This window comes from Acomys minous (assembly GCF_964271855.1).
Source record: "Acomys minous genome assembly, chromosome: 12".
Classification (NCBI taxonomy): domain Eukaryota; kingdom Metazoa; phylum Chordata; class Mammalia; order Rodentia; family Muridae; genus Acomys; species Acomys minous.
In genome coordinates this window covers 98,640,032-98,665,038 of record NC_140493.1, presented here as the reverse complement: position 1 = coordinate 98,665,038, position 25,007 = coordinate 98,640,032, and the positions used below count along the sequence as shown (strand labels likewise).

At 48.9% G+C, this 25,007-nt stretch overlaps 1 protein-coding gene across 3 annotated transcripts in view; it reads left to right on the top strand.

The window, feature by feature from the left end:
- Positions 1-925: 925 nt before the first annotated feature.
- The window catches only part of TEX2 (testis expressed 2), a 120,278-nt gene continuing 96,196 nt past the window's right edge, over positions 926-25,007 (top strand). For all 3 annotated transcript variants that reach the window (XM_084748505.1, XM_084748504.1, XM_084748501.1), the window contains exon 1: positions 926-1,079. The gene's annotated coding sequence lies outside the window, so the exon portion shown is untranslated. The remainder of the gene's footprint in view (positions 1,080-25,007) is intronic.

The following is a 25,007-nucleotide window of genomic DNA, read 5'->3' as shown; positions in this document are numbered from 1 at the left end:
GAAGCTCATTTTAAGTGAAGGCTCATCTTTAAAGTCACTTTCTGAGCTGGGCAGTAGTGGTGCACGTCTTTAATCCCAGCACTTGGGAGGCAGAGGCAGGGGGATCTCTGTGAATTCGAGGCCAGCCTGGTCTACAAAGCAAGTCCAGGACAGGCAAGGCTACACATTGAAACCATATCTGAGGGTGTAGGTCGGGGGAGTCACTTTCCTTCTCTTGCCCCAAGACACCGTCTTAGGTAAATTTATGTTACCGAGATGTGGTGGTGCCTATAGTCCTAACGCAAGGAGGTTAAGAGTTCAAGGCTATCTTCAGCTACTTACCAAGTCTGGAACCAGTCAGGTCTACAGGAGACCATGTATCAAAAAACTCAAGATCATAATATATTATATATTTACGTCACGCTAGTTCTAGGTGTAAATTCTACTAATCAGTATGGGATTGGTTGTTACAGTCAGGTGTGGAGGAGGAGGAGCTCGGAAATCTAGTTTCTGGAATTGGCAGGGACTGATGTGTCCGACCACCTCCTAAGACCCCAATCCGTAAGAATCTGACCAGCAAACTGGCTCCTATTTTCGCAACCTCAGTTTCCCTCCGGGTTGGAGGCACTTGTTGCTAAATTGCAAGAAGAGGACATTAAGAAACAAAAAGAACTGGGGAAAGCGCCTCAGCCTCAGAGTGAGAGAGAAAAACTCTTGTTCCTCCCGCTGGGACTCCGCCAGGTAACTCGGGGCCAGTTATTCGGGGCCGCCCCTTTTTTTCCAGTCGGCTGCGCCGCAGCTCCTTTAACAGCCCTGACCAATCGCCGGCCGATTTTCGTGGTTTCTCGCGGGCGCACGGCACTGGCTCGATTGGTCGCGTCTGGTGCGCGGCTGGCCCCGCCCCCTCCGCCCTGTGGTTGGTGGTGGGGGCAGCGGCTGCGGGGCGGGTCCGCCGGCGGGGCGGGGCGGCCGGTGCCCGGGGGCGGGCGGGCGGGCGGCAGCACGGCGGCCCCAGCCAGAGCCCGAGCTGGAGCCGGAGCCTAGGCGGTCGCGGAGTTCGGGCGCCGGCGCAGTAGGATGAGGCAGCCAGTGGATCCGGGGTGAGCGCGCCCGGGGCCAGGTGGGGCGGGCAGGGAGCGTTGGGCGGCGCAGGCCCGGGTAGAGGTGGCTCGGCTCCCGGACACCGGCAGCTCCTGCAGCCGTTGGCGCAGCGGAGCTCGGTTCAGCCCCTTCTACTCTGCCAGGGCTCGGGATGCCGGTCCCGGTGGCCCGGGGAGAGACGTTCCCTGCTTGGGGGGCCGGGCGGGGCGGAGTCGCTCCGGGGCGGGAGGTGCAGCCGGCGAGTCCCAGCCTCGCGTCCGGGGCTCGGCGTAGGTCCCTGGAAGCAGCATCCACACGCTCGCAGAAGGACAACACTTGTCACTTCTGTGCGTGGGGCCCCGGCTTCCCGCCGCCCCCTCGGCCACCGTGGGAGAAGCTTGGGAGTGGAGAAGCGCGGTTACTTTTGCGCGAATCTGTCAGTCAGTGCCGGTCGGCGCCTCGCTTGTTTTTCTGCAACTCCTGGCGGACGTCGGGGACCTAGGGGTGGTGTGTGTGCTTTAGAAAGGAGGCAGCGGCGCACTGAAACCCGCGGAGATCGGAAGGTTAACAAGTGACATTGGGTTGAGGCCTAACGCCAGCTGCCCCGCTGGGAGCGCGGGGATGACGGCGGCGGAGACCCGGGGACCGGAGCACGGACGGGAACCGCCGGTTCCATTGCACCACCTGCCACTCTGGAGCGCCGACTCAGCGCAGGAGTTGGTGCAGGGGAGTTTTCCCCCCACTGAAAACGATTTTTGGAAAACTTAGCCCCTCAGTGGGTTGATGGTTACCCAAACCATCAGTTGTTATGGTTACACGGCATCAAATTTAAGGGCAAAGTCTGTTAAAAACACCCTCGCTCTCCCCCCCCCCCCCCGAGCTAAGGAGCATGTTGTCATTAGATTTCATAGATGCTGTGTAAGGAGGGCATACTTTTTTAGAGTTGAAGAAAAAGTGTGGGATCTCCGAGGACACAGGTTGTGTCCTGTTCCCATATGAGGTCCAAGTGTCTTGACACCGTTGCCCCGCGCTCAGTTGAGAGGAATAGTCTTTAAAATTTTTGATTATTCTCCTCAAAGGATATAGAGCAGGCATTTCAGGAGCCAGATTATACCGGAAGAGAAACCGTGACTTGTTATGTGGAAAATAATAAGGAAAAATGGAGGGACAGGTAATCTTTGACCCTTGGGGAAGGGAGTTCAAAGCGTCTGGGATTGCGTTTCGGGTTGGGGTGACAGGCAGGGAAGGGTATCTTGTACTGGCTGGTGAAACCGCCATTTCTGTGAGCTTTCGCCAACCTTTAAAGGATTTCAGTACCTTTCTGGAGTTTTCCAAAACAGGCAATCCCCTTGAGCCCGAGAGGACAGAGTCAGAATTTTGCGGTGTCTTTGCTACCTGAACCCCTCTGGGAGAGGTTATGAAGCCTTGGAGAGGGGGATTGGGGGCGCTCTGGGAGGCTGCACGCCCAGATTTATCTTTGGGAAGAGAGATGAACAAATTGATTGAGATCAGAACATGGTGGCAGTGAAGCTCACTGACAGGCAATCCAAAGACAGATGGGGAGGAAGGACAAGTTAAAGAGTGGTTTTGGGGCTGGAGAGATGGCCCAGAGGTTAAGAGCATTGGCTCGTCTTCCAGAGGACCTGAGTTCAATTCCCAGCAACTGCATGGTGACTCACCACCATCTAAAATGAGATCTGGTGCTCACTACTGGCGTGCAGGCGAACATGTAGGCAAAACACTGTATATATAATAAATAAATTGTTTAAAAAAAAAACAACAACAAGAGTGGTTTGGGCTGAATGGTGAGAAGTGGGAAAGAGATTATGTCAAACATGATACTGTATGCTATTAGAAAGCATGTTCTTAGGCTGCTTCCGGGGAAAGCAGCAGAGGTTAGGTTAGGCCGTGTGTGTGTGTGTGTGTGTGTGTGTGTGTGTGTGTGTGTGTGTGTGTGTTTTAAAAAGTCTCCTGTATCTTCAACTGGCCTCAAACTTGTTAGCTGGCTGAGGATGGCATTGAATTTCTGACCCTTCTGCTGCTAGTTGCCCAGTGCTGGGATTACAGGCCTGCACCTACCATACCGGGTTTGTGTGGTGTAGGAATCAAAGCCAGAATTTTGTGCATGCCGGGCAAGCCCTCCACCAACTGAGCCGCATCCCGAGCCTGATTACACTTTTAGATAGGAGAACTGCAGAATGAAGAAAGACATTGCCTAGGGTCAAAAATATGTTATTTGATAACGTTTCATTGAGAGTTTGTGGTGTGCTAGAGTCTGCTCTGTCCTGTGGATGTGGAGGAGGAGGAGGGAGTTCCCTCTAAGTCAGAAGCTCTCGTTTTTTCTGAGGCTGTTGAAGAAAAAAGGGGAGAAATGCACAGAATGCTACTTAATAAAGCCAGGAAGGGAGCAACCCTTCCATTGCGTATTACTTTGGTATCAAGCTGACTCTTCAAAGGCCCAGTTTCTGTGTCAGGTTCTATAAAATTATATTCGTCCTTGTGTATGCTGCCTGGGGTCTTGTGATGTTGGGTCGCTTCCCTTCTCTTAGCAACTCATTTACTCACAAGTTAGAAAGATGGTTATAAACACTGCCCTGTCTCCTAGGTGCTTCTTCTGGTTTCTCTTTCCTTCCTTTTCTTTTTTGCCCCCCTCAAGGAATTTTGTTTTTGTTTTGTTTTTTGAGACAGGGTTTCTCTGTGTAGCCTTGCCTGTCCTGGACTCACTTTGTAGACCAGGTTGTCCTTGAACTCACAGCAATCCACCTGCCTCAGCCTCCCGAGTGCTGGGATTAAAGATTTGCGCCACCACGCCCGGCCAAGGAATTCTTTTTGTTTGTTTTTCGAGACTGTTTCTCTGTGTAACATCCTTAGCTGTCCTGGACTCACTTTGTAGACCGGGCTGGCCTGGAACTCATTGCAATCTGTCTGACTCTGCCTCCCGAGTGCTGGGATTAAAGGCGTGCGCCACCACTGAAAAGGTGGTTTTTCAAGTCCTAGCTCTGCACGCCATCCCTTGTGCGTAGCCTAGTCCTGCAGCAGCCTCTGAGGGTGGAGTGATAGCCTGTTTTTATGGAGGAGGAAGGGGGCTCAGGATTGTTCCATGATTTAACCAGCATGGCAAGCTTACTGGACACAGAGCTGGAACCTCCAGCGCTCTTCTTCCCACTGTACCATATTACTTTTCCTGGGAGCTGAGTGGAGTTCATAAGAGTTAATCCAGAGCAGCGTCTGAGGCTCAGCACCAGCTCATGAATTCCTGTGCTGCGGTGGGGAACAGTCAGCATCCAGTGTCCCTCCTCTGCCTGGTACAGTGTTGGGGGGGGCGGTCTTCAGATCCTTAGGAACTCTGGGGAAAGGTGATTAGGCTTTCTGGGAATGCTTCTGAGTACCTTTGTTTTGTTTTGTTTTTCGAGACAGGGTTTCTCTATGTAGCCCTGGCTGTCCTGGACTTGCATTGTAGACCAAGCTGGCCTTGAACTCACAGAGATCCGCCTGCCTCTGCCTCCCCGGTGCTGGGATTAAAGGCATGCGCCACCATGCCTGGCTCTTCCCAGTGCTTTTGCTCACCAGCTCTGTGACCTTTGGGACACTGCTGTCTTTGTGTACCTCAGCCTGTCACCTGTGGAGACAATAGTCATGTTGTAGCAATACCAAGACAGTGCAGTCTGTCTCAGCATTCATAACAATGATCAAGATTTATAGAGTGTCAAGCCAGGTGGTGGTGGTGGCAGCGGTGCACACCTTTAATCCCAGCACTTGAGAGGCAGAGGCAGGTGGATTTCTGTGAGTTCGAGGCCAGCTTGGACTACAGAGCGAGTTCCTGGACAGCCAGAGCTGTTATACAGAGGAACCCTGTTTTGAAAAACAAAAAACAAAAACAAAAAAAATTGTAGAGTGTCACAGTGGCACATGAAATGGTCCTTGGTGTGTCAAATACTGGTGTGTCTTATAGTCAGTGGTCTTAGCTAGATGCACATTATTTATAGGTAGTTATGAGGATGTGAAATGAGGTGACTCATGTGCTTGGCATCCAGTGAGCCCCCATAACAGTTGATGCTGTCAAACGGCAGCTGTAGGTGTCTCTGGGGTCCTTGGAGTGTCTAGTTAGCTTTGCCACTGAGAGCCCTGGTGATAACCCATGGCCTGGGCTCGTGGGCTGGAGGAACGGCGTCCGGTCTGGCTGGAGTACTGTTCTTTAGGATACCATTGTCCCCATGAGAGGCATTAACTTCAGGAACTAATGAGCCATGGCCAGGCAGCTCCCTTTGTCCTGTCTGTTCATTAAGTGGCTTTGGTCACCTTTAAATCCCCCAGTTAAAAATAAAGATTGATTTATTCCAGTGGAAAGACTGGAACTCCATACTGATGTATTCTTACATATGAGTTTTAAAAGCGACTCAAGGTTATATTCAAGATTGCGCGTTGTTCCTTCCCAGGCTCCTTAGAGTGCTCGGTGGTGTAACATGAAGTGCGGCTGAGAGGGATGCTAGAAGGATGAGGGATGCTAGAAGGATGAGGGATGCTAGAAGGATGAGGGATGCTAGAAGGATGAGGGATGCGGAGAGGCCTTGAGCGACACTGGATGAGGCGAACAGAGCTCTGCACCTGGGACCTGGAGGTCTGGCAGAAGGCCTGGCGATGTCACCTGTTATCTCTGGGTTCCTGGTCTATCTTTACACTCTGGACCCTAAGTCTCTTACAAAGTGAAGACTTCCTTTAATTTTTTTTTTTTTAAGTTTGTGTGTGTGAGTGTTTTGCCTGCATGTGTGTTTGTGTACCATGTGCCTGCCTGGTGCCTGAGGATGTGGGGAGCCACCCTGTGGGTGCTAGGAATTGAACCCCAGGTCCTTTGCAAGAAATACAAGTGCTCCTAACCCCTGGCCAGCTCTCCACACCCCGCCCCAGGACTTCCTTTTTAGTCACCTGTCCCCTTGCCTCCATCCCCAACACAGTCTCAGTCTATGAGCTTATAAACCCGAGCGTCCAAGACATTCTGTGGTTGAAAGGAAATTACTTTAGTCTGGATTTTGTATTGTTTTAGAGATAAGGTCTTGTATTAAAGCCCAGGCTAGCATTGATTTTGGCTTTGTTTCTAGCGTAGCTGGGGTTACAGGAGTGTCCTATCATGAGAGTTTCTTTGGATATTTGTGATAGTGTTTGGAAAAGTAGAAAATAGCACCTGGGAGACGGTGAGTTTGAGGCCAGCCTGGTTTACATAGTGAGTTTCAAGTCTGCATAGTGAGACCTAGTCTCAAAAAGAAAAGTAGAGCTATTAATAATCAATAACAATGTGACTAGTTAATCCCCCCCACACAGGGTTTCTCTGTGTAGCTTTGGCTGTCCTGGACTCCATTTGTAGACCAGGCTGGCCCGGACCTCACAGAGATCTGCCTGCCTCTGCCTTCCGAGTGCCTGGGATCAAGAGTGTGCGCCACCACACTTAACAATCAGTCTTATTTTAAGATGAGAAAACTGAGGTTCAAAGAGGTTAGAAAATGATGCCAGGACCACAGGGAAAGGTCAAAAGCTTGTCACAGGGGTCAGAGGTCAGGCTTCTGTCGCTCCCAGCATGTGGTCTGTGGTTGTGGGCATCTGTGTCTCACTCACTCTGGAACCCTTTCAAGGCAGGAGCGCTGGGTGCTTTCTCAGGTCGGAAAGGGAAGAGTTCTCCCCTCTGAGGTCACAACTTTCCAGCCTGTACCTGTTCCACTCTGCGTGAGCTGGGGAAACAACCCCTCCAGGAGCTAGAGGAGAGTTGAGTCCTTGAAAGGAAGGGTTTTCTCTGGTGAACAAAGCCGTTGGCAGGTCACTGTGAGCATAAATGGGACTATTGAGAGGTGAACTTGACCTCTCCTGTGGGATCTCAGAGCATGGGAGACCAGGTGCGCTTTGAAGTAACCTTTGTTGGATTGGCCTGGAACACTGGTGCTGAGAGCTTTCTTTCAAGGAGATTATTGAACTGAGACTTTGAGGGTGTCACTGGCGTATTCCACAGTGAGCATGGCAGAGGAGCAGGGAGCTGGCTTCAGCCCTTAGCTTATTTAGGATTTAAGATCTGTACGTAGCTGGTCAGAGTCACAATATGCCTTTTATTTTATTTATTTATCTCTTATAGAGATCTGTCTTCCTATGCCCCTTGAGTGCTGGGATTACAGGCGTGTGCTGCCACTACCCCTCCCCCCCAATAATATGCATTTTATAAAAGTGTTGTTTCTCCTTTGCTCTTTAAAGCTTGCCTAAGCTGGCTTACTCTCTTATCTAATTGTTGGTTCTTTCTTATACCCAGTGCTGCCATTTAAGCAGTATTCCTAAAAATGCTAATATTTATTAGTTTGGGTTTAAGGTATAGAATTTTTTAAAAATGTTCTTCTGAAAGGACCAACTGAACAGGAAACATTTTAAGGTTTTTCTGGTTCCAAGCGCTGCGCTTGGCATTGGAAATCTGATGGGGAGCAAAACAGATGTGGTCCCCACCTGCCCATGGCACGGCACCATGTGTGGTCTAGACAGTAGACAAGCCCACGGATGCACCTATGCACCATACATACAAAACGGCAGGGAGAGAGAATCCCTCTGAAGAGAATGAACAGGGCACTGGGAAAGAGAAGAATATCGCAGGAGAGGGAGTGACGGGTGAGCAAGCAGTGTGACTGCTGACCAGGGGCGGACATGCCTCTGGGTGTGCCTGGTGTGAGACAGAGGACAGGGCACTCAGGAGCCAGGCAGTGCTTGGGAGGCCTTGGGAGGGTTTTTAACCTCTTGGGTCTCCTGTGCTTTGAGGATTGAATAAACCTCTTCCTGGTGTAAACAGAGCCGTGAGCCAGGAGTAGTGGTGCATGCCTTTAATCCCAGCACTCAGGGAGGCAGAAGCAGGTGGATCTCTGTGAGTTTGAGGCCAGCCTGGTCTACAAAGAGAGTTCCAGGACAGCCAGGGCTGTTACACAGAGAAACCCTGTCTTAGAAAGACAGACAGACAGACAGACTGAGCCGTGAATAAGGGTTTGCTAACTCAGCAAGTTTCCTGGTTGGGAAATGTGACCCAAGCAGGGTGCAGGTAAGAGGTGGCTGCTGCTGCTGCTGCTGCTGTGCAGCCTTCTGAAGTATTTTCAGTCAGCTCATGTGGACTTCTGCAGTGCATCCGGCTTCTGAGGAGAGCCAGCACTGCCTGCAGGAGGGCCAGTGAGCCAGCTGGACGGGAAGCTGGTGCTAGTGTCTGATTAAAAAAATTAAATTACATTTATTAATTTGTATGTGTGTGTATCATGCGCTGCCTGCATGTGTGTCAGCTCACGGGTGGAGGTCAGAAGACAACTTTTGGGAGTTGGTTCTCCCTTCCCACCATGTGGGTCCTGGAGATTGAACTCAGGTCATCAGATTGAGCAGCAACCACTGTTGCCCACTGAGCCTTCTGGCCAGAAGAGGGCATCTTCTGCAGATAAAGCATTCCTATACACTCAATCAATCAATCTTAAAAAAAAAAAAAAGATAATAGAACCTATGCATTCATCGTGCAGCTTAAATAATTAGCAACATTTTAAAAAAAGATTTATTTATTATGCACACAGTGTTCTGTCTGCAAGTATAACTACATACCAGAAGAGGGCACCAGATCATATTACAGATGGTTGTGAGCCATCATCTGGTTGCTGGGAATTGAACTCAGGACCTCTGGAAGAGCAGCCAGTGCTCTTAACCTCTGAGCCATCTCTCCAGCCTAATTAGCAACATTTTGCTAATCTTTTTTTTCTTCTTTGAAATAGAGCATTGTAGACTACCCTTGAGTTCTTTATATAGCTGGACAAGGCCTGAACTTCTGACCCCGTGCCTCACCTCCCAGGTGCTGGGACTGGAGGTATGCACTGCCTGTCATGCTTGCTGAATTTTGCTCAATTCTTTCTCAGATGATTTCACACTGGAGTGTCTTGGTGGATTTTCCATCACACTACATGTGTATCTTTGAACTAAAACCTCACGTGATAGGTGTGATCAAAGAGAAGAAACATCCTGCATGTTTGGTGTTGAAAGTTGTAATCCAGGGCTGGAGAGATGGCTCAGTGGTTAAAAGCACTGGCTGCTCTTCCAAAGGTCCTGAGTTCAATTCCCAGCAACCACATGGTGGCTCACAACCATCTATAATGTGATCTGATGCCCTGTTCTGGCCTTCGAGTGTACATGCAAGCAGAATACTTTATATATAATAATAAATAAATAAATCTTGGGAAAAAAGTCACAATCCAAAATGAGAGCTTCTTGGAAATCATTATAGACTTGGCTGTAATGAGGAGACGTAGAGGGCTGGAGAGATAACTCAGAGGTTGGGGCAGCTGTTGTTACAGAGGATCTGGGTTCGGTTCCCTGCACCCACAGGTGGCCTACAACTGTCTGTAACTCCACTTCCAGAAGATCCAGAACCCTCTTCTGGCATCTGGCAGTATTAGGGTTACACATGGTACATATACATGTAAACAAAGCACCCATACACATGAAATATAAATACAACCTTAAAAGAAAAAAAAAAAAAAGGAGAGAGCGTAGATGTGCATGGCTACACACGACTGTAATCACCCAGGAGGCAGAGACAGGAGGATCTCTGTGAGTTTGAAGCCAGCCTGATCCACATATTGACTTCTATATGATAAACTTTTGGTGTTTTTTGTTGTTGTTGTTGTTGTTTATTTTAAAGGGACAATTCAAGTTGATTATGCAAATAACTCTATAGCCCTGTGGGCCACTGTCCAACAGATTTTCCTATAAAGTTAGAAGTCTTCTGTAACTGGGCTCTCAAATGGTCACCACTGATCAGTTTATTAACATTTAAGTCCTTTTGGTTGGGATAGTTCTATGTGACCATATTAGACTGTGTGAGCCCCAGTCTCAGCTGGGAACGTGGCTCAGAGGAAGAGTGCTTGCCTAGCATCCACTAGCAGGGGTCAGAGTTCAATCCTCAACACCACAGAAAAACACAGAAAAACCAACTGCTGTGGGGTTAAGCTAGAACCTAGTGTGACTAAATTTTGTTTTTGGTTGGGAGCCCAGCCTTTAGTGGCTGAGCCATCTCTCCAGCCCCCAGCACAACTAGTTTGAGCACCAAATGTAAGTGTACACATACACATATTTCTTGAGCTCAATTCATTGACAGAAGAGGAGGTTGGTTCTGTGGAGGAAGGGAGAACCACTTTGTGGGGTTGGGGTCCTTAGTGCTGGCCTAGGAGACTCAGAAAAGCTGGATTTGATGCTGTGGTGTCTCCTGAACCCAGGGTCTTGGGAAATGAGGCCTGAGCTCCTGAGCTGCTTGTTGGCTGTGCACTGAGAGGCAGCGGGGCCAGGGAAGTGTCGTGTCTGAAGGCTTCAGAAGGCAGGATGACTCCAGCCATGGGGGTTGTGTACACTAGCGTGAGGATTTAGGGGCTGTTCCAGAGCAACACCCGGGGACTGGGAGGTGGTAGCCGCAGAGAGCACAGAGTGTCTGGGCAATTCTTTATCCCCAGGGCGTGGTAGGATGGTTGGTGGATGACAGGGTTTCTCTGTGTAGCCCTGGCTGTCCTGGACTCACTTTGTAGACTAGGCTGGCCTCGAACACACAGCGATCCACTTGCCTGTGCCTCCCCATTGCAGGGATTAAAGGCGTGTGCCCCCACGCCCCGCAATAATAATTTTTTAACATGGATGGCAGTTTCAGTGACTGGGAGATTTGGCCTTAAATTTATGTAGACATTCTGAAAAACGGGTGCTGTGGGAGGTGCGCTAATGAGCTGCCGGGTTTGTACAGCCTGCATTTCTCCTCATGGCAGACACAAGCCGGGCTCCTCCCTTTCCCCACTGCCTTGCTATGTGCTGTTGCTGTTGGCATCTCTTGTCAGTCTCTCTGGCTTTATTGCCACCACTCTATCAGAAAGACTGCAATGGCTCTGCACTGCCTGCCTGCCTCTCCTACTCACGCCTTCCTTCTGATCTGTTCATTACGTATGTACAGCAGAACTGTCTCTTTTAAATCTTTTTTAAAAAGATTTATTTATTATTTGTACAGTAAGTATTCTGCCCACATGTGTGCCTGCCCGCCAGAAGAGGGCACCAGATCTCATTATAGATGGTTGTGAGCCACCATGGGTTGCTAGGAATTGAACTCAGGACCTTTGGAAGAACAGACAGGGCTCTTAACCTCTGAGCCATCTCTCCAGCCCCAGAACTGTCTCTTAAAAACCCACATGGGCCTCTGGGATGACTCAGCAGGTGACCAAGTTTGGTGACTTGACTTTGATCCCTGGACCTCAGACATGATGAAAGGAAAAAAGCCAGTTCCTATAAGTTATCCTTTGTCCTCCTCCATACAATAAATAGGTAAAAATGTAATAAAGCATGCCTTTAAGCCCCGTACTTAAGAGGCAGAGGCAAGTGGATCTCTGTGAGTTCAAAGCCCGCCAGGTCTACAAGGAGACTTCCAGGACAGCCAGGGCTACACAGAGAAACGCTGTCTCAAAAAACAAAAATACTAAAACAAAACCAAAAAATCCTGCTTGGTGGTGGTGGCACATACCTTTATTCCCAGCACTTGGGAGGCAGGTGGATCTCTATGAGTTTGAGACCATCCTAGTCTACAAAGCAAATCTAAGGTAGCCAGGGCTCTTATACAGAGAAACCCTGTCTCAAAAAACAAAACAAAACAAAAATAAAACCTGACCCAACCACATGATGTCTATCATGTGATGCCTATGTGCAGCCCGTGAAAGACTAGATAAGATTACATTCTGAGCATGTGGTTAGTCCTCCTGCCTTCCTCAGCTGGGGCCTCTGTCCCCTGGCGTCCTCAGGTATGCTGCCACTTTTCCAGCCCTGGACATTTGGGAACCTAACACCCCTCTCACTTCCCTGTTTCTGTTCTTCCCCGTTTAGTAGTGACTATCACAGGTTGTTTTTCCATACTCTAATAAACCTCTGCTTTCCCCTTCTTCCCAGGAGGCCAGAGAGAGACCTTGTGGATCTCTCTGTTGTGTGCCTGGGACCTAGCACAGCACCTGCCCTGTCCCGGCTCCTGAGGCACTTGCTGCATGAGTGAATGCTGAGTGCAAGTGCACCAGGAAGTATGCGGAGGCTGGGCTTGAGGGATGCTCTTGTTATCAATCTTGGGCTTATTGAAGAGGATGTATAATTTTCAGGGCAGAATAACTGAGGGCAGAAGGGAGAGGCAGGGGAGAGTCTGCAGTAGTTCATTTTGGGAACTACAGGGTGGGTTTAGAGGAAGCAACTGGTACTGAGGAAACACTCTTTCCTTTGTGTCAGACTTAAGAGGTACGGGCATGCTCCAGTACAAGGACCGGCTCTGAGGTGGGCCATGCTTGAACAGGTTTCCTGCACCTAGCCTCCAGGAACATCTCTCCCTTGCTCATGTGCCATCAGAAGCGTGGGCTGCAGTTGGCCTCGCCGTGACGTGTGTGTGTGTGTGTGTGTGTGTGTGTGTGTGTGTGTGTGTGTGTGGCCTGTGGTGAGGATGCGGGATCTCCTCACTGAGGACTTGGCTACTCATGTTTGTCTCTCTCCTCCTTCCCACTGGAGCATCGTCTACTGTTTGCCAGTGGGGGATAATCTGTTTGGTACATATTTGCTTGTAGTTACTGGTACTGCTAAATCATCATGCTGGGGGCACTGAAGGACTCCAGGAGGCCGTAAAAGAAGGGCTGCACACTGGGGCAGGAGGCTTGCTGCTCCTGGGAGTCTGCCTGGTGAAGAGAAGCTGTAGGCTGGTAGTGCACCTTGGCAGACTCGCTTTCCTCCTCAGACCCACTTCCAGATGAACTCGGGCGTGCCCAGCTGCCAGCGTCCAGAGATCCACTGCCACACACCGGGGAAACAGAAGAAACTTGGCTCTTTCCCAGACCTTGAAGTTCTGTGAAGTTGAAGTGCATGGGGTCAAGATGGTGGGTAAATGCCATCTACAAATATGATTTAGGAGAGAAAGTTGCTGTGAGTTACCACTGTGGTTTTCTGGGTAACGTCTGTATGGAAGAAAGGGACTCTCTAGACCAGGGCCTCAGACACCAGACACCTAGACACAGCTAGGAAGATCGGGGAAGAGGATGTCATCAGTTGAAGAATTGTCTAGATTAGTGTGTTCTGTGGCATGTCTGTGGGGAACTGTCTTTATTGTTACTTGATATAGGGAGGCCCAGCCCACTGTGGGCAGCTGCATCACCCGGGTAGGTGATCTTGAGCTGTAGAGGAAAGCTAGTTGAGTATATGTCTGCCTGCTGGCCAGCAAGCATCCTCCTCCAGCGTTCCTGCTGTACTTGGGCTGTGAGGTGAATTCCTTCAGAGGAGGTGATGCTGTGTGGAATAGGAAGCGGCTTGATGGCAAGTTCTTGCCTTGACTGTGGTGTGGAATTGCAAGCCGGGTAAACCCTTCTTCTCCTCTGTTGCTTTGGTCAGGGTATTTTGTCACGGCAAAAGAAATGAAATGAGGACACTGGGGATTGACCCAGGCTCTTGTGTATGCTAAGCAGTAGTACCTCTGAGTCTACCCCTTGCCCAGGAGGAGAGGAGGTATTTCATGAAGATCACACGTGTGTTTTCTGGGAGATTTGCAAGTCTGCTCAAGATGGCCTCCAGCTGTGTATTTTAAGGACACAGGAGAGTATGGAGAAAAAGTGTAGACACAGATAACAAAGGAACCTGAGTGGCTTGGTAGGTGTCTTGGCATGGCAGTGGTGACCAGAAAGGAACGTGTGAGTGGAAAATGGCACTGAGAGAAGGTCTCAAGTGTCTACACACATGTGTCTGAGGTTGAGCAGCTCATAGAGCAAGCCCTGAGTTGAACACGGCTGCTTTGCACTGGAAACCTCGGAGCACAAATTGTGAGGGTTGGTAGTTAGCACTGAAGGCAGAGCCAAGGAGGAGGGGTCCTGTGGCCCCTGAAGGAAGACCCTCTGTGGGATTTACCCTGTGTGGGGCCGACGATGGAAAGGGGTAGAAACCGTTGTACTTTCTGATGGAAAGCACAGTAGGAGAGCAGGCTAGTGAGATTCGGTCTGCCAGACCCAGGCAGCAGTAGGCAGGTCTTAAAACAGGCCCTCTGGCAGGTGTAATCAAGCATGCAGATGTTTGTGTAAAGTAGACCTTGTGGGAACTCCTTGTGGAGAGGGAGGTTGGGAAGAGAGAGGGAAGGAGGGAGGGAGGGAGGGAGGGAGAGAGAGAGAGACAGGCTGTGCTTAATGATAGCAAATAGGAAAAAGCCGGAAGTGTATGTGCTCCTGTGTGTGTTTATATTGCACTTAATGGGACTAGGTAGGAAAAAGCTGGTTGGCAATGTGGCTAAGGTAAAAGCTGTCCAGAGGGTCAGCTGTGACTGCAGCTGAGGTGTCAGCAGGAGTGAGCAACTGTTCGTGCAGGCTGCCTCAGGCCCTGAAGTCCAGCTGAGTGTTTCCTTCTACTCTGAGGTACTGTTTCCTTAGAGTTAAAATGTGGGGATGCTTCCCATCTGGACCCAGGAGCCACCTTGGTGTCCTCATTGTCCAGATGCTAGAAGTGACTTCCTGGATAGCTTTCCACAACAGTGACTGGAGTGTGCTAGGGATTGAACCCTGGACCCGGCACATGCTTGAACACGATAGACCATTGCACCTGCTTTCAGGTGACCTGGAAAGCCCCCGGCAGCCAGTCCCTGCACATCATTACGGCGCACCAGACAGACAGGAGCGACGTTTATCTGCACTCTCCCAGGCACTGACTGGACTCTGGGCATCCATCTACCTCATGCCCTCCACAGAGTTGAGGAACTCCAGCACCTGCTCTGTGGCACCTGGAGGTGCTGTCCTCAGGGAGCGGAGCTGCTGCCCCAGTGAAGTTGAGAAGTGAGACTGAAGTGGAAAATAAGTCAGGGGAAAGGAAAGCCCAAGGGAAGGAGTTGCTTTTTATTTTAATTTCCCAGGGTAGACAGAAGCCTGTAGGAACAGGGTGAGTGTTCGATCCTGACGGGAGGTTAATAATAAAGCAGGAACATTAATTTTTTTTTTTAAGGCTAAAACTCCCAGCTGAAATGGCTATTGATCATGCTCTGAGCCGGAGACCAAACTCATTTGTTGGACTTGGCTTTTGTCTCAAGGCTTGACTGTGATGGAGAGTGTGTTCCTAGGAGGCTTAATAGCCTGAAGTGAATTTTATTTCGGGAGATCTGATTTGTGGTCCCGAAAATCTCAGAGAAAGAAAAAGACATTGCGTATCTTCTGCATTAAGCAGCAGAGGTGTTTTGGCAGCGAGTGTTGTAAGCCCAGGGCTGAGAATTTCCTGGGACGATGGTTAAGAGCCCCCCCCCACCCCCCAAAGATTTCATGAGTTTATGATGCTAGAGTATTAATAGTGAAAAACAAACCTGAACACACATCGGAACCTTTTCTGTTTTGATCCATACCTTTGGAGGAGTCCTGGGCAATTGGAGTTTTAACTGTTTCTGAACCTCGCTGCCGTAGCCTGTAAGCATATGGTACTTGCAGTTGACATTAGCTCTAGCTTCCTGCTCACCCTGGCCTTCCTCCCTCGGCCTGGCAACTCCACTGATGAGTGAATGCAGCGGGTACCCTATGGATCGGTTAATGCTGGGTGAGATGGGTGTGTTTGTGGCAAGCTAAGGAGAGACGACGTATTTTTAGTCTCATGTTTCTGTTTTAGGAGCTCATTTACACAAATGCTTAAGTTGGTATTTAAAGTAAGAACCAGAAGGTTCCATTTCCTAGTCTTAACGTAGTCTGCAGTGCGTCGGGGGTGGGAGGGTGGAGGGTCGGGGGCAGGTACCTGAGGTCAGACTGTTAGGATTTACTCTTGACTCCCAAGGTAGTGTCAGCATCTTCCAAAGTGTGGTGCTGTGCGGAGAGATAAAAGAACCCTGACTGACAGACATGCAAGGAACCAGAGTCTGGCTCTAGACCTGATGGTTTATAACCTTAGGACTGGAGAGACTGAGGCAGAAGGATTGCTGTGCGTTTGAGGCCAGGCTACATAGTGAGTCCCTCTAAAGAAGAAGAAGGAGAAGAAGGAGAAGAAGAAGAAGAAGAAGAAGAGGAAGAGGAGGAGGAGGAGGAGGAAGGAGCCTAATTAATGTCTAACTACGGGGATGGTTTCAGGGTGGTTCTTTGAGGCTTGTTAAAGGGCTTATAACAGATTAGGTGGGCTGGCTATCCAGCAGTCCCACGAGGACTGACAGATGGCACATCACACAAGATAGAGGCTGTGCTAAGGGACTGACTGGGCAGGCCCAGAATCTCGAGGAGTCAACCTTCAGCTCTGAGTGGAGCACTGTGAGCGTTCTGCCGCCCCGCAGCTCTCCTCTTCTCCACGCCTATAGTCAGGAATACTGGAAAGACCTGGAGGTCTAGGCCCTCCTGCCTCTGCCTACCAACAGCCTTGGAAGGATTGTAGAACAAATGTTTCTATGCCTGGGACGACATTAAGCATGATAAGTTCTTAATTATAAAATGGTCAATTAGAGTCTTTTCTCCCGAACTAATAAATTATAAATCAATATAGCAGTTTTTCCTCCATTAAATCCTCCCTCTCTTTTTAAATTTAGGAAAATACTTACGCATGTTCAGATTGTCAATATTTTTGTAACTTCTTTTATGTCTAGTAAATAACCAGCTGTTTTCCCATCTGGGCTTTGTTCCAGGAGTAAAAATACTGGTGAAACAGCGGGAAGGAAGCCTAAGAAGACGTCCTCTTCCCAGGGGACTTCACTCAGTGTCTCTTGTGTCTTAGCCAAACTCCTGGGACTGCATAACCGCTACCTGAAGGGATGCTATCACATTTTACTTACCTTTTTTAGTCAAAACATATAATGATTTGTGAGGCAGAAGCAGGTTCGAGGCCAGCCTGGTCTACTTAATGAATTCCAGGCCAACCAGGGCCACACAACAAACACAACAGCAACAAAAAACACATAATGAATTCTTTACAACAAGTACCTTTTGGGGGGTGGGATGGTTTTAGCACTGGCTGTCCTAGATTCACTGTGTAGACCAGGCTGGCCTTGAACCAACAGAGACTCGCCTGCCTCTGTTTCTCAAGTGCTGAGATTAAAGACGTGTGCCACTATGCTGGGCACATCAGGTGTTTTTATCCTCAGAGGAGGAGAAGGGAAGCCCGACTTTCTAGGAGTGGATGATTGTGTGTGTGTGTGTGTGTGTGTGTGTGTGTGTGATGACTTCAGTGTTTGTCAAGTTCTTATACAGCACTCACTCGAGCAACACCAGATGTCAAGTTCTGCACTCTAAAGTGAGAAGAGTGACCAGCCCCCGGCAGGGGTGGGACTAGGGGCACCTGTCCCTGGAGGCCATCCAGGTTGTCTTCACACCCAGATTTATCTTTCCTGCCTGTTAGCCCCCTGTAGCCCAAACCCTTCAAGCCTTTGTGGAGAAAGCATGCTGTGAACGTGGCGCCTGGCCAGGTTTTCAGAACCCAGGGGAGTTTCTCCTTCCTGTTTGCTTAGTTTCTTTGGACACGTGCCTTGTTGTCCCTCTGACTTCTCACGGGGTTTCTCTTCATTTTTCTTGGTTCTCTCTTACTCTTCTCTTCCTCTGTCTTGCTGTTTATCGTTTTTCCTCATTCTCAATCACACTGCTCAGCCGGGCGTGGTGACCGGCACACCTTTAATCCAGCACTTGGGAGGCAGAGGCAGGTGGATCACTGTGAGTTCGAGGCCACCCTGGTCTACAAGTGAATCCAGGACAGCCAAGGCTACACAGAGAAACCCTGTCTCGAAAAACCAAACCAACCAAACAAAAACAAAAAACCATGCTGCTCACAGCTCTGTAAGGTGTAGTAATTCTTCCCTGAGTCAGAGATGACCAGGAAGTGTGGTGCTCAGGGCGGTGTGGCTCAGGGCAGTGTGGCTCTGGACAGCGGCTCCTGCTCCTCCCTGACTCCCTCGGCCCTTCAGCTTGCCTGGTCCTGATCCTGAGTGCAACCACCTGCTGTGGCAGCCTCCAGCTGGCCTAGCACTCACCCTTGTGCGGCTTGTGTTTATGGTTGGTCGTGAGCTCTGGTGCGCTTGTGTCTTGGTCTCCCCTTTCCAGTTTTGCCAGAGGCAGTAAAGACAGAAACTGTTGCTGTCAGAAAGACCATTTTCCTAGGGGCGTCATAATATGTGTGCTAAAGCTGATAGCAGGTGGCATTGCCGAGGCCGGACCCTGCCATTCAAACGAGCCCCCTTCATGCCCTGAACCATTGCAGTGCCCGGGAGTAAACCCAGGCCAGGGCTCGTGCTCAGCCGAGCTCTTCCACTAAGTCCCGTCTCCAGCCCCAGAAATTGAAGACAGAGCATCGGCTTTTGCTGTTGACTTACATTTTCTCCCCCAGGGCTCTTTAAGGGACAAAATACTCTTTTCTTACTACTTCTAGGAGTCCTTAGCAACTTTGTGGCATGTGCCTGCACACGACGGTGGGCACAATATCTGGGGGGCACCACTTAAGAAACTGGATCTCTTCGTTGTTGGAGCTGGCTCATGAGCTGGTAATGCAGGCTGTTGGTAATTACAGAAGACCTACCGTGAGATTCATCTAAAATTAATGAAGAGTCAGTGCTGTGGATTTTAAATACAGAGGGAGTCAGGGCTTGGCCCTTAATTGTCCAGGTGGACGATTTCCTGCTGCGCTCCATGCCTCCAGCTGCCTTGCCTTGGTTTGGCGCCTTCCCTCTCTCCAGCTGGCTCACATTCCTACTACACTAACTTATTTTAATGAGAGGCTTCCATGATATGCAGGTCAAATGTTTAGTTTGTCCTGTGACCACAGAAGAGTGAAAGACCTAGTGCTCTCTGTCTTGTTTTTGTTTTTCTCTCTTTCCCTTTCCTTTAAAAGGTTTATTACGTGTATGAATGTTTTGCCTGTATGAATGTTTATGCACTGCATCCCTCTCTGGCCCATGGAGGCCAGGTGAGGATGCAGGTTCCCCAAAAATGAAAGCTATGGACAGTTGTAAGCTGCCATGTGGGTGCTGGGAATTGAAGCTGGTTCCTCTGCAAGAGGGGTGAGCCCTCCTAACAGCTGAGCCGTCTCTCCAGTCTACCTGCCACACTGTATTAGAGTAGCCTTGAACTTCTGGAGCCAAGAGAATCTCCAGTCTCAGCCTTCTGAACTGCTAAGACTATAGGTATATGCCATCTTGCCCAGGGGATTTGTGAGAAAACAGTAACACGTGGGAAACAGAAACTTGGCAAAGTAAACCAGCCAGATGACCGATACCTCTGCTTTTTGTGACTTTGCCTCTGTTGAAGGCATTGCCCATCACTTTATTTTGCGCGTGTATCGCCATGTGCAGATCTCCACGTCTTATGTATGCTGGAGTAGATCCTGAAGGGATTTGAAAGCTAAACTCTTTGTTTACTTGGTGGTTTAGACTTATAGACATATTGCTCTATCATTTCCTAGAATGACCGTCTGCACTATATGTGCTTTTGTGTGCTGTGAAAGTGAACTATTCACCTAAATAGATTCCAGTTAGGATAATGAATTTGAGATAGCTCACAGTTACTCCTTTTTCTAAACTTTTAAGGGAATTGTTAAATTACAGCCAATAGAGCTAGAAATTATTTTGCAATTTTCTCAGCAGATTGTAATTTCTCCTTTTGTACATCCAGTCAATTTGGAAGTAATAGTGTCAAAGTATCTTTTTCTAACATGGACTATTTTCCAAATAGAATGGTACTTTTTGGGTTAGAAAAAGTGGCAGAGGTCATCTGCCAGGAGAATTAGCAAGCGCTCATTTTCAGCTCCCACTTATTGTACCCTTAGCCGCTTTGGGAAGAAGTCCTCAAATTACCACATATGTGAGGAGAAGATTGGTAGCTGGGTAGACTTGTAATAAAAGCAAGCTCTTTAGAGCTGTCTGTCATTTTCTTCTGGGGTTTGTAGAAAATGGGGGCGACAACAGCAAGCCCCAGCCAGGGTTGTGGGAAGTAGAGAAGTCACGTCACTTATATGGTAGTTACTTTGTGTGTGTGTGTGTGTGTGTGTGTGTGTGTGTGTGTGTGTGTGTGTGTGTGTCTGGAGAGACAACTGTGGGTGCTGGGAACTTTTCCTTTTTTAGACAGGAGCTTACTTGAGGCTGGCCTTGAACTTGCAGTGATCCTCCTGCTTCTGCCTCCTGAGTGCTGGGTTGCTTAAATTGTCCTGTTTGAAAAGCAGAGAGTAAAAACTTGTCAAGACAAAAATGAAAAGTAAAATTAAAAACTGGGAGGGAACTGGGTGTGGTGGCACATGCCTGTGATCCCAGCACTCGGGAGGTAGAGGCAGACAGATCTCTGAGAGTTTGAGGCCAGCCTGATCTACAAAGTCCTGGACAGCCAAGGCTACACAGAGAAACCCTGTCTTTCAGGGCTGGAGAGATGGCTCAGTGGTTAAGAGGGTGAGTTCAATTCCCAGCAACCACATGGTGGCTCACAACCATCTATAATGTGATCTGGTGCCCTATTCTGGCCTGCAGGTATACGTGCAGATAAAACACTCATATACATTAAATTTTAAAAAAAGAAAAAAGAAAAACCAAAACAAACAAAACAAGAAACTGGGAGGGGCTGGGTGTGGTGGAGCACGCCTGTGATCCCAGCACTCGGGAGACAGAGGCAGGCGGATCACTGAGTTCAAGGCCAGCCTGGTCTACAAAGCGAGTCCAGGATAGCCAAAGCTACACAGAGAAACCCTGTCTCAAAAAAAAAAAATCAACAAACAAACTGGGCGGGAAAATGTGAATGTCCTTCAAGGTGTTTTAAATCTTAGAAGTGGTTCTCGGGGCTGGAGAGATGGCTCAGAGGTTAAGAGCACTGTTTGCTCATCCAGAGGTGCTGAGTTCAATTCCCAGCAACTACATGGTGGCTCACAACCATCTATAATGAGATCTGTCTTGCACGCAGAATATTGTGTACACAATAGAGAAATAAATAAATCTTAAAAAAAAAAAGTGGTTCTCAACCTGTGAGTCAAGACCCCTTTGCAGGGGTCACACGTCAGAGACTTACATTACAATTCCAAAGAGTAGATAAAATACAATTATGAAGTAGCAATAAAAATCATCTTATGGTTGGGGGTCACAGCATTAGGAAGGTTGAGAACCACTGAGATTCTAAGAGTTGTTGTGCTGAGGGTCTGGAGACCGTCGAGGAAAGAGTTGCCTTTTGATGCAGAGCTGCTAAGTGGCAGGAAGAACCTGCCTGGGAGGGAAGGCCTATGGAGATGTGCTGAAGTGGTGAAGACTCAACACTAATTTGACTTTTCATGGGAAGCTGGATAAAATAATATCTGGGGCGGGGTTGCCATCATCGACTCCTGAACTTCCAACCCCTGCAGAAGAGAATGCCACCTGTTCATGATGCAAAGCAAACCCAAGATCAAAATCCCCAGTGAGGAGCCCACCTGCATGCCCGCTGTCTCGGCTTCAGGGGCCAACGCTGGAAGGTCCTTGTGTTGCGCGCTCGGAAATGTGAGAGCTCTGCACCCACAACAAGGCGGTGTGAGCTACTGGCTTCACTTCTAGTGGTTTCCCTGAGGAAACTAGGAACCTTACTCACTGGAGTCAGCTCCGAGAAACCTGGGGTTCCTGAAATAACCCAGTTTAAAATTCTGCTGCTATGTCAGTCATTGTGACGAAGTACCCAAGAGAGAAACTTAAAGGAAAAAAGGGGTTATTTTTTGCTCACAGTTTCGGAGTTTAAGTCCAAGGTTGTCAGCTCCCTTGCTTTGGGCCTGTGGCGAGGCAGGCTGTTAAAGCAGCGGGCCAAGAGGGGTGCGCCTGTGATGTGGGATGGATGGGGTGTTAGGTGAGGTTTGGGAGAAAGCGCATGCACTCTTGTCGAAGCCAAAGCTTTTCCACACTGACTTATTTCCTATGATGAGTCTCTGCCTTTTCTGCTTTTTTCTCTTTAAAATTTATTTCTCATGTATGTGGGTATTTTGGCCATTTGTATGTCTGTGCATCACATATGTGCCTGGTTACTGCAGAAGCCGTTGTGTCAGATCCCACCTAGAACTGAGGTCACAGACAGTTGTGAGCTGCTATGTGGGTCCGAAGAATAAAACCTGGGCCCTTGGGAAGAGCAGCCAGTGCTCTTAACCACTGAGCTGTCTCTCCAGGCCCTGGCCTCTTTAAACAGCCAGGTCTCACTGTGTAGCCCAGGCTAGCCACAAAAATCACTGCCTTGCTGGGCGGTAGTGGTGCACGCCTTTAATCCCAGCACTCGGGGAGACAGATGCAGGCAGATCACTGTGAGTTCATCTGGGACAGCCAAGGCCACACAGAGATAACCTGTCTTGAAAAACTACCACCACCACCACCAACAACAACAACAGAAAAGAAAGAAAGAAAGACAAAAAAATAAACTAGCTTCTTTGGGGACCCTGACCCCTTTGGAACATGTCTACCCCATGTGTGCAGAGGCCAAGCGTTGCATGTATGTAAATGTTGGAAAGGCAGTTTTCTATCGGCAGATGACAGCTTTCGTTGGAGGACATAACGTTGATTTGGTATTGTACCCACGAGTCCCCAGACAGCTTATTGTTGGCCAGGCCTCGTTTTGGGAGAGCCGTGCTGCCTATAGAAGGGCTTCTAGAAAGTGGACCTCTCCACTCTCCCCAGGAGCCAGGGTTCCCGGTTCCTGCTCCTGTAAACGGTCAGTTTGAAGAAGGTGTTTTCTCTGAGGGTGGTGTTAGTCTGTATTTGAACAGTAGCACCCTCTCTACACCCACTTACCCCTGTGCTTCCTTCTCTTAGAGTTAAAAAGAAGCTGCAGCCTTTGACCTGTGAGTGCTAGACCCAAAACTAATTTGTCAGATAAATTGCTTTTTCTATTAGTCCTGAAGGAGGCATTGCATGCTTTTGCTGTGCATAACACAATTTCAGAAGTCTCCTATTTGAGAATGTGTTGTAGCTAGGCTTGGGGCTTATGAGCTGCACTAGGCCAGCCTGAGCTACCCAGCCCAGCCAGGCCTTGACTCAAGAACTGGGGGGAAAAACAGGGACCGGACTTAGGTGTAGTTCTGTTGGTAGAGTGCTTGCCTACCATCTGGAAAGCTCTGGGTTCAATTCTCGGCACAGTATGAACTGGGTGTAGTCAGACCTGTAAATGGATAGAGGCAGGGGGATCAGGAGTTCAAGGTCAAGTTTGAGGCTACCCTGGGCTACATGAGCTCATCTTTCAAAAAAAAAAAGGTGTCTTATGAAAATTACAAAAAGTTAGCCTTGCATCCTGTGTACCAGTCCTTTGTTCCACTTTATGGGCCTCCCTTTCCAGAAGTGGATGACTTTGGCACACAGGAAGCTCTGGAGCCAGAGGCCTAGGCCCCGGGTTCCTTGTGGACTCTGGTAGACAGCTGTCTGCAGGGGAGGTTTGGTTTCTCTGATAGAGGTCTGAAATGTTGCCGAGGTTGGGGGCAGGGGTGAGGGGGGGGTGGGGAGGTATGTGCCCTCCCTTTCTTGAGGGGCCCTTCCTCTGCGGCTGTACTGGAGTGCAGTGTCTTAAAAGGAACACATGGTGTTCCTCTCCCTCTTGGGCCTCTTGAGTTGGTCTGGGCTTAAGTTTGGCTTCACTTTCTCATAGCAGCCGTGGGTGCAGCCTTCTGAACAGTGCTCATAGAGGCTCTCTTTCTAAGATGCACTCAACTACTTAGGGTCTCCCTCCCTCCCGTCCTCCCTCCCTCCCTCTCTTTGTTGTTTTGCACTGTACGGTCTCATGTAGCTCTGAGTGGGCTCATACTTGCTATATAGTTGAGGCTCTTCCTGCCTGTATCGCTCATATGCTGGGTTACAGGCATGTGACCCCAAGCTAGATTTATTTGGAGCTTTTGTTTGTTTGTTTTTGAGACAGGGTTTCTCTGTGTAGCCCTGGCTGTCCTAGACTTGCTTTGTAGACCAGGCTGGCCTCAAAATCACAGAGATCTGTCTGCCTCTGCCTCCCCAAGTGCTGGGATTACAGGTGTGCATCAGTGTACCTGGCTTATTTGGAAATTTCTAAGGAGAACATAAATAGCTTATTTAGGTTTTTTGTTGTTAATTTTTCTTTTCTTTTTTCTTTTTTTTTTTTTTTTTTTTTTTTTTTTTTTTTTGGTTTTTTTTTTTTCCCGAGACAGGGTTTCTCTGTGTAGCCTTGGCTGTCCTGGACTCACTTTGTAGACCAGGCTGGCCTCGAACTCACAGTGATCTGCCTGCCTCTGCCTCCTGAGTGCTGGGATTACAGGCGTGCGCCACCATGCCTGGCTTTTGTTGTTAATTTTTCATGACAGGGTTTCTCTGTGTAGCCCTCGCTGTCCTGGCCTCACTTTTGTGAGGCTGGCTTCTGCCTGCCTCTACCTCCAAAGCACTGGGATTACAGGTGTGCACCACCACACCCAGCTTGCTTTTTTAGGTTTTATGTACTGTGTTAATTTAGTCATTTATCTAATAAATAAAGTGCCTAGTGTGTGCTAGAATTGGGACACAGCAATGGATAAATTCTTTATTTTTTTATTTTTAATTTTGTAGATCAGGCTGGCCTCGAACTCACAGCAGTCCGCCTGCCTCTGCCTCCCAAGTGCTGGTATTAAAGGCATGCGCCACCACGGTTGGCTTAAATTTTTTAAAAATGACACTTGTGTGTGTGTGTGTGTGTGTGTGTGTGTGTGTGTGTGTGTGTGTGTGTGTGTGTGTCAGAGGACAACTGGCAGGAGTTGGCTCTCTGCTACCACCATGTAGGTCCCAGGAATTGAAGTCAGGTTTTTTGAATTGAAGTGAGCATGGCAGACATCTTGACTTGCCAAACCATCTCACTGGCTCCACCTACTTTCTTAGGGATATATTGTTGTTGGACAACAGGTGATAGGCATATGACATGATGTCAGGAAGTACAACTTTTTCAGAAGCCAGAATATGGGATAGGGAGCCCACTCTTTCAGGGGATGGTGGTCTGTAAGGTCTTTGTGAGGATGCAACACCTGAGCAGAGA